The sequence below is a fragment of the Caretta caretta genome, chromosome 2 (assembly GCF_965140235.1).
Source record: "Caretta caretta isolate rCarCar2 chromosome 2, rCarCar1.hap1, whole genome shotgun sequence".
NCBI classification, from domain to species: domain Eukaryota; kingdom Metazoa; phylum Chordata; order Testudines; family Cheloniidae; genus Caretta; species Caretta caretta.
In genome coordinates this window covers 204,460,088-204,473,257 of record NC_134207.1, presented here as the reverse complement: position 1 = coordinate 204,473,257, position 13,170 = coordinate 204,460,088, and the positions used below count along the sequence as shown (strand labels likewise).

The 13,170-nt window shown below is 39.8% G+C and overlaps 1 protein-coding gene across 1 annotated transcript in view; it reads left to right on the top strand.

Annotated features, from left to right (window-relative positions):
- The first annotated feature begins 309 nt into the window (after positions 1–309).
- PLCL2 (phospholipase C like 2) overlaps positions 310–13,170 on the top strand; it is a 204,078-nt gene continuing 191,217 nt past the window's right edge. The window contains exon 1 of the mRNA XM_048838533.2: positions 310–330. The gene's annotated coding sequence lies outside the window, so the exon portion shown is untranslated. The remainder of the gene's footprint in view (positions 331–13,170) is intronic.

The following is a 13,170-nucleotide window of genomic DNA, read 5'->3' as shown; positions in this document are numbered from 1 at the left end:
AGGTTTCACAATCTGTGCGTGTTTGTGAGTGCATGAGAAAGAGAGAGAGAGAGAACAACATTGTAAAGCCTAGAAAACTTCTTGGGATGTTAGATGTTCATCAGACAGTGTATTCCGGGATATTTTTATTTTCCTTCTTTAAGAAACTGTGCAACATTAAAATTCAATGTCAGTGATTGCTGGATGTGCATGCACAGAGTATCATTCTGTTGCCTGGCAACAAGCGGGAGGGAGGAACCTTTTAGATACAGAGGAAGAAAGAAAGAAAGAGAAAGCTGGGCAGCACACACTACTTATGCGGAAATACTGGCAATTTGGCAGGTGTTTCAGGTGGGTTTGAGCTCCCTAAGTACAGAAGTGTTGGCCCAATTTGTTAATTTTTTTTTTGTGGACAGTAAACCAGACTGATTTAGAGAAGTGCTTACATTCTACAATCGAGCTTACTCTATCAAATCATGTTTAAAAACTTGCCTTTTTCAGAAATAGAAAAGTTAATATTTCTTAGTATACATTCTTAAATGTGATGAGGGACTGTGTTCATCTTAGAGTAAGAACAAAGTAGAAATATAGTGATAATCTACAGACAGATCTCCCAGGAAAAGTAAACTTTAGGCTTGGTACTCTTGAAACATAACAGCTCTTCAAGATCAGCAAAGCTCATGTTTTCTTAGGCAAACTGTTAGCTGTTGAGTTGCAGGACTACTTTGCTTTGTGATAAAGAAGTTAAGGAACAAGACATTTGCTGAGTCAAAAAAGCCAAACACTCTTACAAAAGGAAAGAATTATACTATCAGGAATATAGAAACATATAGTACTAGGATTGCAGTATGTGCATAACTTCCCATTTTATGTGCAACAGAACATCAAATTAAAATTAAGTGGAGGGGTGAATTGGTTTATATAAATGTTGAACCAATGTGACCTTTGATCAAACTGAAATGAACTGCTGTTGAGGTTTGAAAAGGTTTGGTTAACTTTTATTCTCTTGCAGCTTTACACTTCCTGATTCTGGCAGAGATCAGAAACAGAAAGTCTTTTTGCGTGGACTTTCTGACTCAGACAGAAGCAGGAAGCCTCATACTCTTGCTAGAGAGTCTGTTATTGCAAGACTTACAACACAGTTTTGAGGAATGGTAAGGTTCATATAGTTCAGATGCAATTTGAATCAGTCTTCAAACTTTTATGGGCTTATCTGACTTGAACTGAATTAAATTTAGATTCCACCCCCATCAACTAATTAAAATGATACTGATGCTATATAAACAGTCAGTTTAAGCAATTAACTGTTTTAACTGAGGCTAATCAGTAAGGTATATAGGGGGTAATGCACAGATTTAGATGCTGATCATTTCAGTGATTATTACGTATTGGAAAAATCATTGCTTTGTAACAGTGCTCCCTGGAGTTCAAGTGATGGCAAAGAGTTAATATACAATATGAAGCTATGCATGCAGATGATCATTCAGTCAAGCTAATGTAATAGTCCCAGAGAAACTTTACCTTTCATTATGATTGCTAAATTATTCCCACTTCCAAAAATAATTTTGAAATGGCATTACACTTAAAGATGTAAATACACAAACATACAGAAATACCCAGTTAAGAATCTTAATGAATAATATTTTTCATTTACCTATGTAGATAGTTATACAGGATAACTTTTATAAACTACATCTTCAAAATTAAAACTCTAGTCTCACATTAAGCAGGGGAATTTTCAGAGCATGAGAAATTATTTAGAGAAAGTTTGAAGGGTCAAAACTAGCGCTCATAGGGGAATAGGTGTTAATTACCTCTGGAGTCATTGTTATGACTCCAAAATCATGTTACTTGTTGAAGTCTCTTGAAGGCCCCCAGTGAACTCCTAGAGACAATTCCTGGACCCAATGCAGCCAGAAAACACAGGCTGTGGAGGAGTGGGACACAGGAGCCAGAGTTGATTGAACCTTCTTGTCAGGCCCTAAGGCTGCTGTCCAATGGCTAGAAGTTGAAGCTAGACAAAATTTAGACTAAAAATAAGGCATACACCTTTAAAGTGAGAGTAACTAACCATTGGAACTATTTACCAAATGTGGTGATGGATTTTCAATCATCAACAATTTTTAAATCAAGACTGGATGTTTTATAAACGATCTCCCCAAGGAATTATTTTGGGGAAGTTCTGTGGCCTGTGTTATACAAGAGATCAGACTAGATGACCACAATGGTCCCTTCTGGCCTTGGATCTATGAATCTATAACCCTAAGTACCTTCTGTGCTACATGTGGGAAGGAGGGACCCAAAAAACTTTCTCTCTGCTGGGATGGAAAGCACTCTATAGCGTGCAGAGTTATGGGCCTCTGCATATGATCCTTACACAACAGAAATGTACCAGTAATGCTGGCAGATAGCCATCCCACGCATATATGTGGAGTAAGGTAGGGATTTTCTCTTAAAACGTAACTGCAAAACGTAAGAGCTAAGTCCTATACTTCACATGTGGTCATGAAGGGGAGAGGGTAGGCCTGTGTCAGCCATGCATCCAGCACTAGACGCATCCTGCCATCATAGTGTAAGATGACTCATGGCAGGCTAGCTATAATGTGTTGCCAGGTGTACCTTGATGCTCCCTTACTAACCCATGTTTCTAGTTTGTTAGAGGTCTGGCCACATGCCATAGGGTCAGAGTATGCTTCCCTGAGGCTGTGGTGTGCTGGGCAGCACAGAAACCCGCCCTGCTCTGGAGGCACAGATTTAACCCTTTTGTGTGGGATGGGGGTTACAAAGGCTCCCTATGTTCTCTTCTCAGGTTATCACACACGTGTACCATAGAGCAGGCTTTGAGACACAAGAAAGAGCCCTTCAGAACTTTTTAGGTTTTGAACAACCCAGGGCACTTTAGTGATAGAGAACAAAGAATTAAAAATATCTGATGTTAATTGGAGGTAATCCTAGGCCTCCATTCAAACAGATGGACTATTATTTGGACAATCATTAGTTATCAAGTCTAGACTTGCATATTTAAAATAATTTGACAGCGATGGTGACTGTGAAATTCCCAGGGAGGGAGAGGCTACAAAAACAGAAAACCCAATAATAATGGAGGATTTCAGCTATCCCATATCGACTTTGTACATATCATCTTAGTATGGGATGGAAAGATAAAATTTCTAGACACCATCAATGACTGCTTCTTGGAGCAGCTAGTTCTGGAACCTATAAGGGGAAAGACAAGTTGTGATTTAGTTCTAAGTGGAGCACAGAATCTGGTATAAGAGGTGATTATAGCTGAACAGCTCAATAATAGCAACAATAGCGTAATTAAATTTAGTATCTTTCGGTGGGGGGGGAGGAATATCAAAGAAGCCCACCACAGTAGTATTTAACTTGAAAAAGAGGAACTACACAAAAATGAGGAAGTTAGTTACACAAAAATTAAAAGGAACAAGACTGAAATGCTTGCAAGCTGCATGGAAACTTTTAAAAACACCATAATAGAGGCTCAAACTATAGGTATACTGCAAAATGAAAAAAAAAAAAAAACAAACAGCAAAAGGACCAAAAAACTGCCACCAAGGTTAAACACCAGAGTAAAAGAGACAGTTAGAGACAAAAAGACATCTTTTAAAAACTGGAAGTAAAATCCTACTGAGAAAATAGAAAGGAGCATAAATTCTGACAAATTACATGTAAAAATGAAATCAAGCCAGCCAAAAAAGAATTTGAAGAGCAACTAGCAAAAGGCACAAAAACGAACAGCATTTTTTAAAGTACACCACAAGCAGAAAGCCTGCCAAACAATCAGTGGTGCACTGGACAATCGAGGTGCTAAAGTAGCACTCAGGGAAGACAAGACCATGGCAGAAAAGCTAAATCAATTCTTGCATTGTTTTCGGTGCAGAGGATGTGAAAGAGATTCCCACATCTGAGCCATTTGTTTTGGGTGACAAATCTGAAGAACTGTCCCAGATTGCGGTGTCAAGAGAGGAGGTTTTGGAACAAATTGGTAAATTAAACAGTAATAAGAAACCAGGACCGCATGGTATTCACCCAAGAATTCTGAAGGAACTCAAATATAAAATTGCAGAACTACTAACTGTGATATGTAACCTGTTGTTTAAATCAGCCTCTGTACCAGCTGACTGGCAAATCACGAATGTAATGCCAATTTTAAAAAAAAAGGTTCTAGAGGTAATCCTGGAAATTACAGGCCAGTACACGTAACGTCAATACCAGGCAAATTGGTTGAAACTGTAGTAAAGAACAGAATTATCAGACACATAGATGAATGTGATATGTAGGGGAAAAGTCAACACAGCTTTTGTAAAGGAAAATTATGTCTCACCAATCTGTTAGTTAAAATCTCTTCTTTGAGAGAGGGTGTCAACAAACGTGTGGACAAGGATGAGCCAGTCAATACAGTGTACTTGGACTTTCAGAAATGTGACAAGGTTCAAAGTGGCAGTCAGGAATAAGGGAGAAGATCCTCTCATGGATCAGTAACTGGTTAAAAGATAGGAAACAAAGCATAGGAATAAATGGTCCATTTTCACAGTAGAGAGAGGTAACTAGCAGAGCGCTCTAAGGATCTGTACTGGGACCAGTGCTGTTCAACATATTCATAAATAAGCTGGAAAAAGGGGTAAACTGAAGTGGCAAAGTTTTCAGACAATACAAAATTCTCAAGACAGTTAAGTACAAAGCTGACTGGGAAGAGTTATACAGGAATCTCACAAAACTGGATGACTGGACAACAAAATGGCGGGTGAAATTCAATGTTGATAGGTGCAAAGTAATGCACACTGGAAAATATAATCCCAATTATACACACAAAATGATGGCGTCTAAATTAGCTGTTACCACTCAAGAAAGAGATCTTGGAGTCATTGTGGATAGTTCTCTGAAAACATCTGCTCAATGTGAAGTGGCAGTCAAAAAAGCTAACAGAATGTTAGGAACCATTAGGAAAGGGATAGATAATAAGACAGAAAATATCATAATGCCACTATAAATCCATGGGTTATCCACACCTTAAAGACTGCATGCAGTTCTAGTTGCCCCATCTCGAAAAAGATATATTAGAATTGGAAGAAGTACAGAGAAGGGCAACAAAAATGCTTAGGAGTATGGAACAGTTTCCATATGAGAAGAGATTGACTTTTCAGTATAGAAAAGAGATGACTAAGGGGGGCTATGACAGAGGTCTATAAAATCATGAATGGGGTGGAGAAAGTGAATAGGGAAATGTTATTTACCCCTTCACATAACAGATGAACCAGGGGTCACCCAATGAAATTAATAGGCAACAGCAGGTTTAAAACAAGCAAAAGGAAGTACTTCTTCACACATTGCACAGTCAACCTGTAGAACTCATTGCCAGGGGATGTTGTGAAGGCCAAAAGTATAAGTGGGTTCAAAAAATAATTAGATAAGTTCATGGGGGATAGGTCCATCAATGACTATTAGCCAAGATGGTCAGGGATGCAACCCCATTCTGTGGGTGTCCCTAAACCTCTGACAGCCAAAAGCTGGTACTGGATGACAGGGGATGGATCACTCAATAAATTGCCCTGTTCTGTTTATTCCCTATGAAGCATCTGGCTCTGGCCACTGTTTGAAGGCAGGGTAGTGGGCTAGATGGACCATTGGTCTGACCCAATATGGCCATTCTTATGGTTTTATGAAAATTCTGCCTTCTGCTGCTCCAGGCACCGCTTTCAAAGTATGAGGGAGTGGGATTATGCAAAAGCTAATGTAGCTTCAGTAAGAGTTTGATTGTAGGATGGAGGACATTCCTTCCCTAACTCTGTCCTCTCCTCTCCCCATGGAGGCTATCTTCTGCAAGGTTGAACAGGAGAGATGTGCAGTGGAACTATCCAACTTCTCATTACTGCATAGAAAAGAGAAAGATTTGGATGTGTTTGATCCCTTCTATACACAGGCTGAAGTGAATGTGATGTTGTGAGCCCAAGTGTGGTACTAACAACTAAGTGGACCAGAGCAGTCTCAATATATTGTGTGCACTAGGGTTCAGATCCAAAGCTGGTGAAAATCAGCATAGCTTCCAGCTGAGGATCTATCCCTTTTCTTTTGAGGTGCTAAATTGCTACTTTTTTATGGGGTTGGCGGGGGAGGGGGGAGAACAACATTTGAGCCTTGTTACAGTGGACAAAATGACAAAATGTACCAAAGATGATGACACAACATATGGAGAGCACAAATCCTGTGCAGTAAAGCAACTTCTTTAACTACAGTCATAGCTCACAGGGTGTACAGTATTTAATGTCTAGCTGTTACCCAGCACTTTTTGCTCCCAAAGGGAATAGCTGTCCTCCTTCTTGTATTATATGGAGTTTCTGCCAGCCTGATGACTAAGGAGCACACACATCACCTTGAAATGCAGCACTGTGTCTTGAGTAAGATAAGGCATAAGTGTAAGCAGTGTCAGGATGAGCTCCACCCTGACATCTGGGGGTGAGGTGTGGCAAGTTGTGGAAAAGAACTTCAGGGGCCGATCTCATTTGCATAGGCACACCCACCCCACCTAGAATGAGGCCATAGCTGCCCCAATGTTCACTTTGCCTGCTGTGGGATCCCCAGTGTCTCTGTTATTGGGGCAGGAAGAATAAATTATTACCCTGATTATGGGAACTGTGCTTGGAACTGTACTTGGCCTTTTGTTATGATGGAGGTACTCACCATCAACTAAGTAGCACTCGCTAGGCAAGGCTCATGGGTTCCAAAACTCTGTGAATTGAGAGAGGCTGGGGACAAGTATTAATACTTGGTGGCATAGGCCCCTTGGTGAGGGCCTTACATGCTAATTGCACTTCCTCCTCTCTCCACTGTGGAATATCAGAGCTAATTTTGATTTCATTAGAAGTCTAGTTACAGGCTGCTGAGCTCACTTTGGGCTAATAGTGCACCAGCACTGAGGCTCCCCTACTACAAGCTGAATTCACCAAAGAGCTGAACTGACTAAGAGCTGAAATCGCTGAGCGTGTGTTAAGTAGTGGGGGAGCCTGAAGATATATTGTGGAGCAGTTCGGGGGACGGCTGGAGTGCCTTGTGGACAGGCTGGTGGAGCAGTTCGTAGGATGGTGGGAGCTGCTGGTGGGCTGCGGAGCGGTTCGTGGGGCGGCTGGCGGAGCGGAGCGAAGGCCTATGGAGCTGTGGGGCAGTCAGCTTCAGATCATGTAAAGTGCCTCTTACCTCCGTCCCATCTCCACCCAGGTTGGGAGGTAAAGCTCCGCAGATAAACTTTCGAACTCTGGGGCTGCCCTGACTAGGGACAGAGACTTTTGGGTCATTGGACTTTTGGGACTTTGGGTGATTTGGGGTTGCTGGACTCAAGAACCAAAGGGAAAGGGGCATGCTCCAATTTGCTTGGGGAGGGTTTTTTTGCTCATGGGTTTTGTTATGAATCCTGTTGGTGGTGTTTCCCCAACATAATGCCACATTATTTCTCTCTGTTATTAAAAGGCTTTTTGCTATACTCAGACTATGTGCTTGCGAGAGGGGAAGTATTGCCTCTTGGAGGCGCCCAGCGGAGGTGGTATATATTTGTCCCAGGTCACTGGCTGGGGGCTCGAGCTGGTTTGCATTGTGTTATTGGAATGGATCCCCTAGATATTGAACCCGGCCCTTGTTGCTGCCAACTCTGATGGGCAGAAGGGTTACATAAGGAAGGGTACATCTGAATCTGAGCTACTAGTAAAAAAAAACCAACCAAACACATTTATATGTGCAGAATGGTATTTTTAATATGTTTTAAAAATATTCTAAAAATATTCAAAGCATTAGATTAAAGGGTAAATCCAAGCAGGAAGGCTTGCTTCCCTGACAGATGCTATATTTAAGAGACTCTGTTGTCAGTGAGCTAGAAGGTCAACCCTTCACATACAACAAGAAGAGAGAACTACTGTGTATTGTGTGTGTGTCATACGTTGATCCTATTAGAGTTGGAAAACATACTAGGAAATTGAAGACATATTTCAGAAAGAGATCTGTGAGACAAAACAACCCCAATTTCTTAGAACTGCTTAAGGAATCTGTACTTTCATTAGCAATTCATTTTGAGCTCCCAGTGGATTAACAAAGCTTTTATTTTTCAAATTCTTAAATATGTTCCAAACCATAAAAGGAACTAAAGTAGATAGCTCTGCAACTTACTGCTTTTCAGGCTCTTGGACAATAAAATCTCTCTTTTTGAGGGGAGGGGATTCTTGTTTCCATTTGCAAATAGTGTAATATATATTGCGCAAGGCATTCCCCACAATTGCTACCAGGACACTACTCTATGTAGAGTTCTTATACTTCTCTCATTTCTATATCTTAGCTAGAACCATCTTTTACATCTACTTTCTGTAGCTTTATTTATTTTCTTGAGAGAACTGATGTGTATTTTATTGAAAATTTTTAAAATATAGTATGAAACTCAACAAGGAGTTTGTAAATGAAGGAAGCAATCAGGGTAGTGCTACAAAGTGTGTGTGTGTATGTGTGTGCATGCATAATCACCATCCAGAAACTAAAGAGGTCTAAAATGTGAAACAAAGTATTATTCATAACTCAGCAAACAAGACACTAAAGGAACCAGCCAAGGAAAGCTGTTTTCTCAGTTGAAGCAAAATTTTTTTTTTGGTACCAAAGTCAGAGCTAGCAAAAAATGTTACCAGTGCTTAAACCTTTGAGATAGTCTGTGCAAAAAGGAGCATAAATTTTCCAAACAGACAGGCATAAACACACCAATATTTCCAGATCATTAGTGAGCCTCCTTGAGACTTTGAAGGTTAAAGCCTGCATAGATTAGTCTCTGTCCTTCATTGTCTACACTGCATCACATTAAACAGTGGTACCTAGTGAAGTTAAAATCAAATTAATTCCATTTTCATACACATTACAACCTATTGCACATATGCAGGATCACTTCTGTACAATTATTGGTGCTATTGCTACTCCTGCTACATGCAGAAGCTTTGAATCAGCTCAGAGTATATTAGCTCACCTGATTTACATTGGTTAAAGTAGATGAAAATTGAAGAGGGAGCTTGCCAAGTTTAGTGGGTGTTCTCACAGGTCTTGATGTTAATTGGAGGTATTGTGTTGCATCACCTTGTGAAGATGAGACACAGAAAGAGGAAGAGAATGGGGACCAGAAAAGAAATATATCTGAAAGGAATCCAGACCAGTGATTAGCAAAGCAAAATAGTGTGTATATGTGCAATGGTGCAGTGTATGAAACTGTACAAGGGGACATCTGAAGCGCCCCTGCCGTTTTCCTATAAAAGCCATCATTTAGACTTCTCCAAGATGAAGGCTTGGTCTACCTACTGACATAAAGGCTAGGAGTCCCAGAAGCTCCTCAGGCAGGCACCAGTTCCTGAGGCTTCTCCTACTTCAGATTCCCCTTCCTAGTGAATCTTCCCCATGCCAGCCAGAGCAGAGGCGGTGATCTGGAGGAGCAAACTCCCTCATGCTAGAAAGATGGAGCTAGAGAACTCTCTATCTGCTTTTTGGTAAAGAAAGAGGAGCTGAGCTCCCCCTACTTTATCTCCTGTCACAGTATATTGACTTCAGTCTATTTTGTTGTAAAATAGTATTCCTTTTAGTATTGGCACCTCTCTGATGCACTAAGATTTTGTAATGAATGTCTATATGATAGAAAAAGAGAGACAAATACAATAAAAAGATATACTACCTAAGCACAGTCAGGACTCTTACTCTAACATTGTTCATCTGCAATACAAATATTTGCAGTGAAAGTAAATAGCTGTGCTATTAGTTTGTTGTAATAGCAACATAAGTGTTCAAAATAATCCTATTCTTCTTTCTTGATGTTTCAACCATAAAGCCTACATGTGTGTTGTAGTCAAGAAGTTTTGAATATCTATCCTAAGCTATAAATACTGTAACATTTTATCACATTTTATTTCCAAAAAGCGCCTTATTTAAAAGAAACAATCATTTAAACTATCAATTTGTTTTCAAAGAGGCGAAAGACAAATTACTAACAGACTAAAAAGTAAGGTTGACTTCACTTGAGACTGTAGAACACCGTAACGTGCTCAATCTTGCCTGCCCTCATAAGGAAGAGATAATGCTCACTTTAAACTTGTGAGCCATCCCACTGAAATTAGTGAGACTACACACATGTTTGAAGAACAGCAGTGTATATTTCAGTAAAAGACACAATATCCACTGCTTGCTGAGCTGACATCAGTCTCCATGCCAAATAGCCCAAGTGGGCTGTATTCTACCATGTTTCAGTGCTGTTTTCCTTTTCAAATTATTTGTACTGTGTGATTGCCTCAAAGGGACATAGCTTAGAGGAGAATGGGGCATTTTACGTCAGTGCATAAGTCCATCAAATATTTTACCCTGAAAATGCATATCTGTACCAGATTTTGGCAACACAAGTTACAACTTTCCTTTGCAAGGAATATGGTCGCCTACAGACTCCTTCCATCCGTGTACTCAGTGAGGAGCTACATTGGCTGTTTGTAAAATAAAATCACTTTTACCTCATCCAAGTAGTAAGCAGATAGCTGTTTACTCATTTGGTTTTTGGAACATCAAAGAAAATAGTTAGTTACATTAGTATAAAATGGAATGCTTTTAAAATACATTCTTCTAGGGAAAGCACTCAGTCATTTTTCCCCGAGATGTTAGCTTGGTCCATAGAAAGAGACTGTACTTGACCTTAATTTGTAACAGAATATTGATCATGCTGCAAGAGCCTCACTTCATTGCAGTAGCTCTTATTACAACAGATCATATTTGTTATGGTTTGTAATGACTGGGTAAAGATGAGATTGTGCTTTCATGGACTCTTTTCCAAAATCTTTGTTAGTCATGGCTTAATCAATTCCTGTTTGGCTTCCACCTTTGGCTGCAGACTTTTACTAGAGTCCTGTGATACTCACAGCATTACTGAGAGGTTATTAGGCCAAAGTAGAAAATGTTGAATTTTGTTTGCCATTCACTTTGGGAGTCTAATTCCCCTTTTATTCATATCACTAACTTCTTTTGTAGTATCATCAGCTTTCTGGCTAGCAGAGTAAATTGGAAGAAATACAAACAGAGCTTTTGACCTGCAGAAAGTTATGTATTGTAACTTTCAAAAAACAGGCACAAAACCACCGCTATGCTTGTTAAGCATCTACAAACCCATTGGTTGCCACCACAGAGATGACAAAATGAAGGATATATTAAATGAGATTCAGATGACAGAAATGAGACACTTTAATTTAGCCTAATCTCCCATAATGTGAGAGACTGGGGCCCTTTCTTGAACTAGTGAAATGTATAATACTATTAAGAGAATTGGCAAGGTAATATCAGCTCAAAGTTGCCAACTAAAGCCTACACATTTTCATTTCAACATAAGAATCTAATGAAGGATATAGATAAGGAAACATTTCACTCAGTTTGCAGGAACAAAGTCTAGGTTGTATGAAGTCATAAAATATTATTGCAGGTACTTAGTTATTTGATTTGCAGGCTCTTGTAGTAGAAAAGTCGGATTCCTGTACTTACAGAGTACATGACCCTTGAGATGCATTCACGTTCAATGAGTTAAGTACTACTAAACATCTCCAATAGTTACTAACAAATATAACAAGAACAAAATGAAATCCATTCTTCTGCAGAATTCTGGCTCTCAGCCCTTTTATATAACTCTGCTATTTCCCTGCTTTCCTTAGAGGTCAGAGTTCAGTATGTTAACAAGGAGGCTGCAAACAGTATTTGTGTGCTCCTTTAAAGATGTATCAGAAATACTTCAAGAACAGATTTGTTATTCCAGTCGCTCTGGTAAAACACATGTGCTACAATTTAAAGGCTCATGACTCAAACCTTATCAACTGTATCTGCCTTTCATGTGGGATGGAAATAGACATTTTGCCCTATAAATGATTGAGATATGTGAGAGCATTTAAGATTTCTGGAATTTTTACCCAAAATAATCTCAGATACTAGTAGCCTGAGATTTTAAAGCTTTTCTGAAATTAATGACATTAAAGTAAATCAAGAAAAGTTCAGGTTTCAGAGTAACAGCCGTGTTAGTCTGTATTCGCAAAAAGAAAAGGAGTACTTGTGGCACCTTAGCGACTAACCAATTTATTTGAGCATGAGCTTTCGTGAGCTACAGCTCACTTCATCGGATGCATACTGTGGAAACTGCAGAAGACAGTATATACGCAGAGATTATGAAACAATACCTCCTCCCACCCCACTCTCGTGCTAGTAATAGCTTATCTAAAGTGATCACTCTCCTTACAATGTGTATGATAATCAAGTTGGGCCATTTCCAGCACAAATCCAGGTTTTCTCACCCTCTGCCCCCCCCACACACAAACTCACTCTCCTGCTGGTAACAGCCCATCCAAAGTGACCACTCTCTTTACAATGTGTATGATAATCAAGGTGGGCCATTTCCAGCACAAATCCAGGTTTTCTCACCCCCCCCCTTTTCCAAAAACCACACACACAAACTCACTCTCCTGCTGGTAATAGCTTATCCAAAGTGACCACTCTCCTTACAATGTGTATGAAAATCAAGGTGGGCCATTTCCAGCACAAATCCAGGTTTTCTCACCGCCCCCCCCCCGCCCAAAACACACACACACACAAACTCACTCTCCTGCTGGTAATAGTTCAGATCTTCAGCATTTTTAGGAATGCAAATAAATAACTGGCTACAATATTATATAATCCTATTTCTATTTCAGATAACCCAAGATTTCAGAACGTGGCTGCCTAAAACTGGTACCAAGGCCAAGATGTTCAAAAGTGACTAGCAATTTGGGAACCATTTTTACATGCCCAATTTGAGATTTTAAGGGGGGCCTGATTATCAGAAAGTGATGCACACACACCCTCTGAAAATCCCTTTATGATATGTCAAGTTGGGCACCCAAAATCACTAGTCACTTTTGAAAATCTTGGCCCTAGATCTTTTGTTAGAAACCTAAAGGAATGGCCTGTTTTTCAGAAATGCTGAGAAATAATGTGACGTAGAATATGAAGATGCTGCATCAGTTGCAACCAACTGACAAAAAACTGTGGTAGGTGAGTAACAGTCAGTCCAATGAAGAACCTCTGAGTGATGCTGGATTGGACAATAATCCCTCGCAGATTCAAATACTGAGGTTGGTGGGAGACAGACCAAGAGTGAGACTGAGGGTCAAG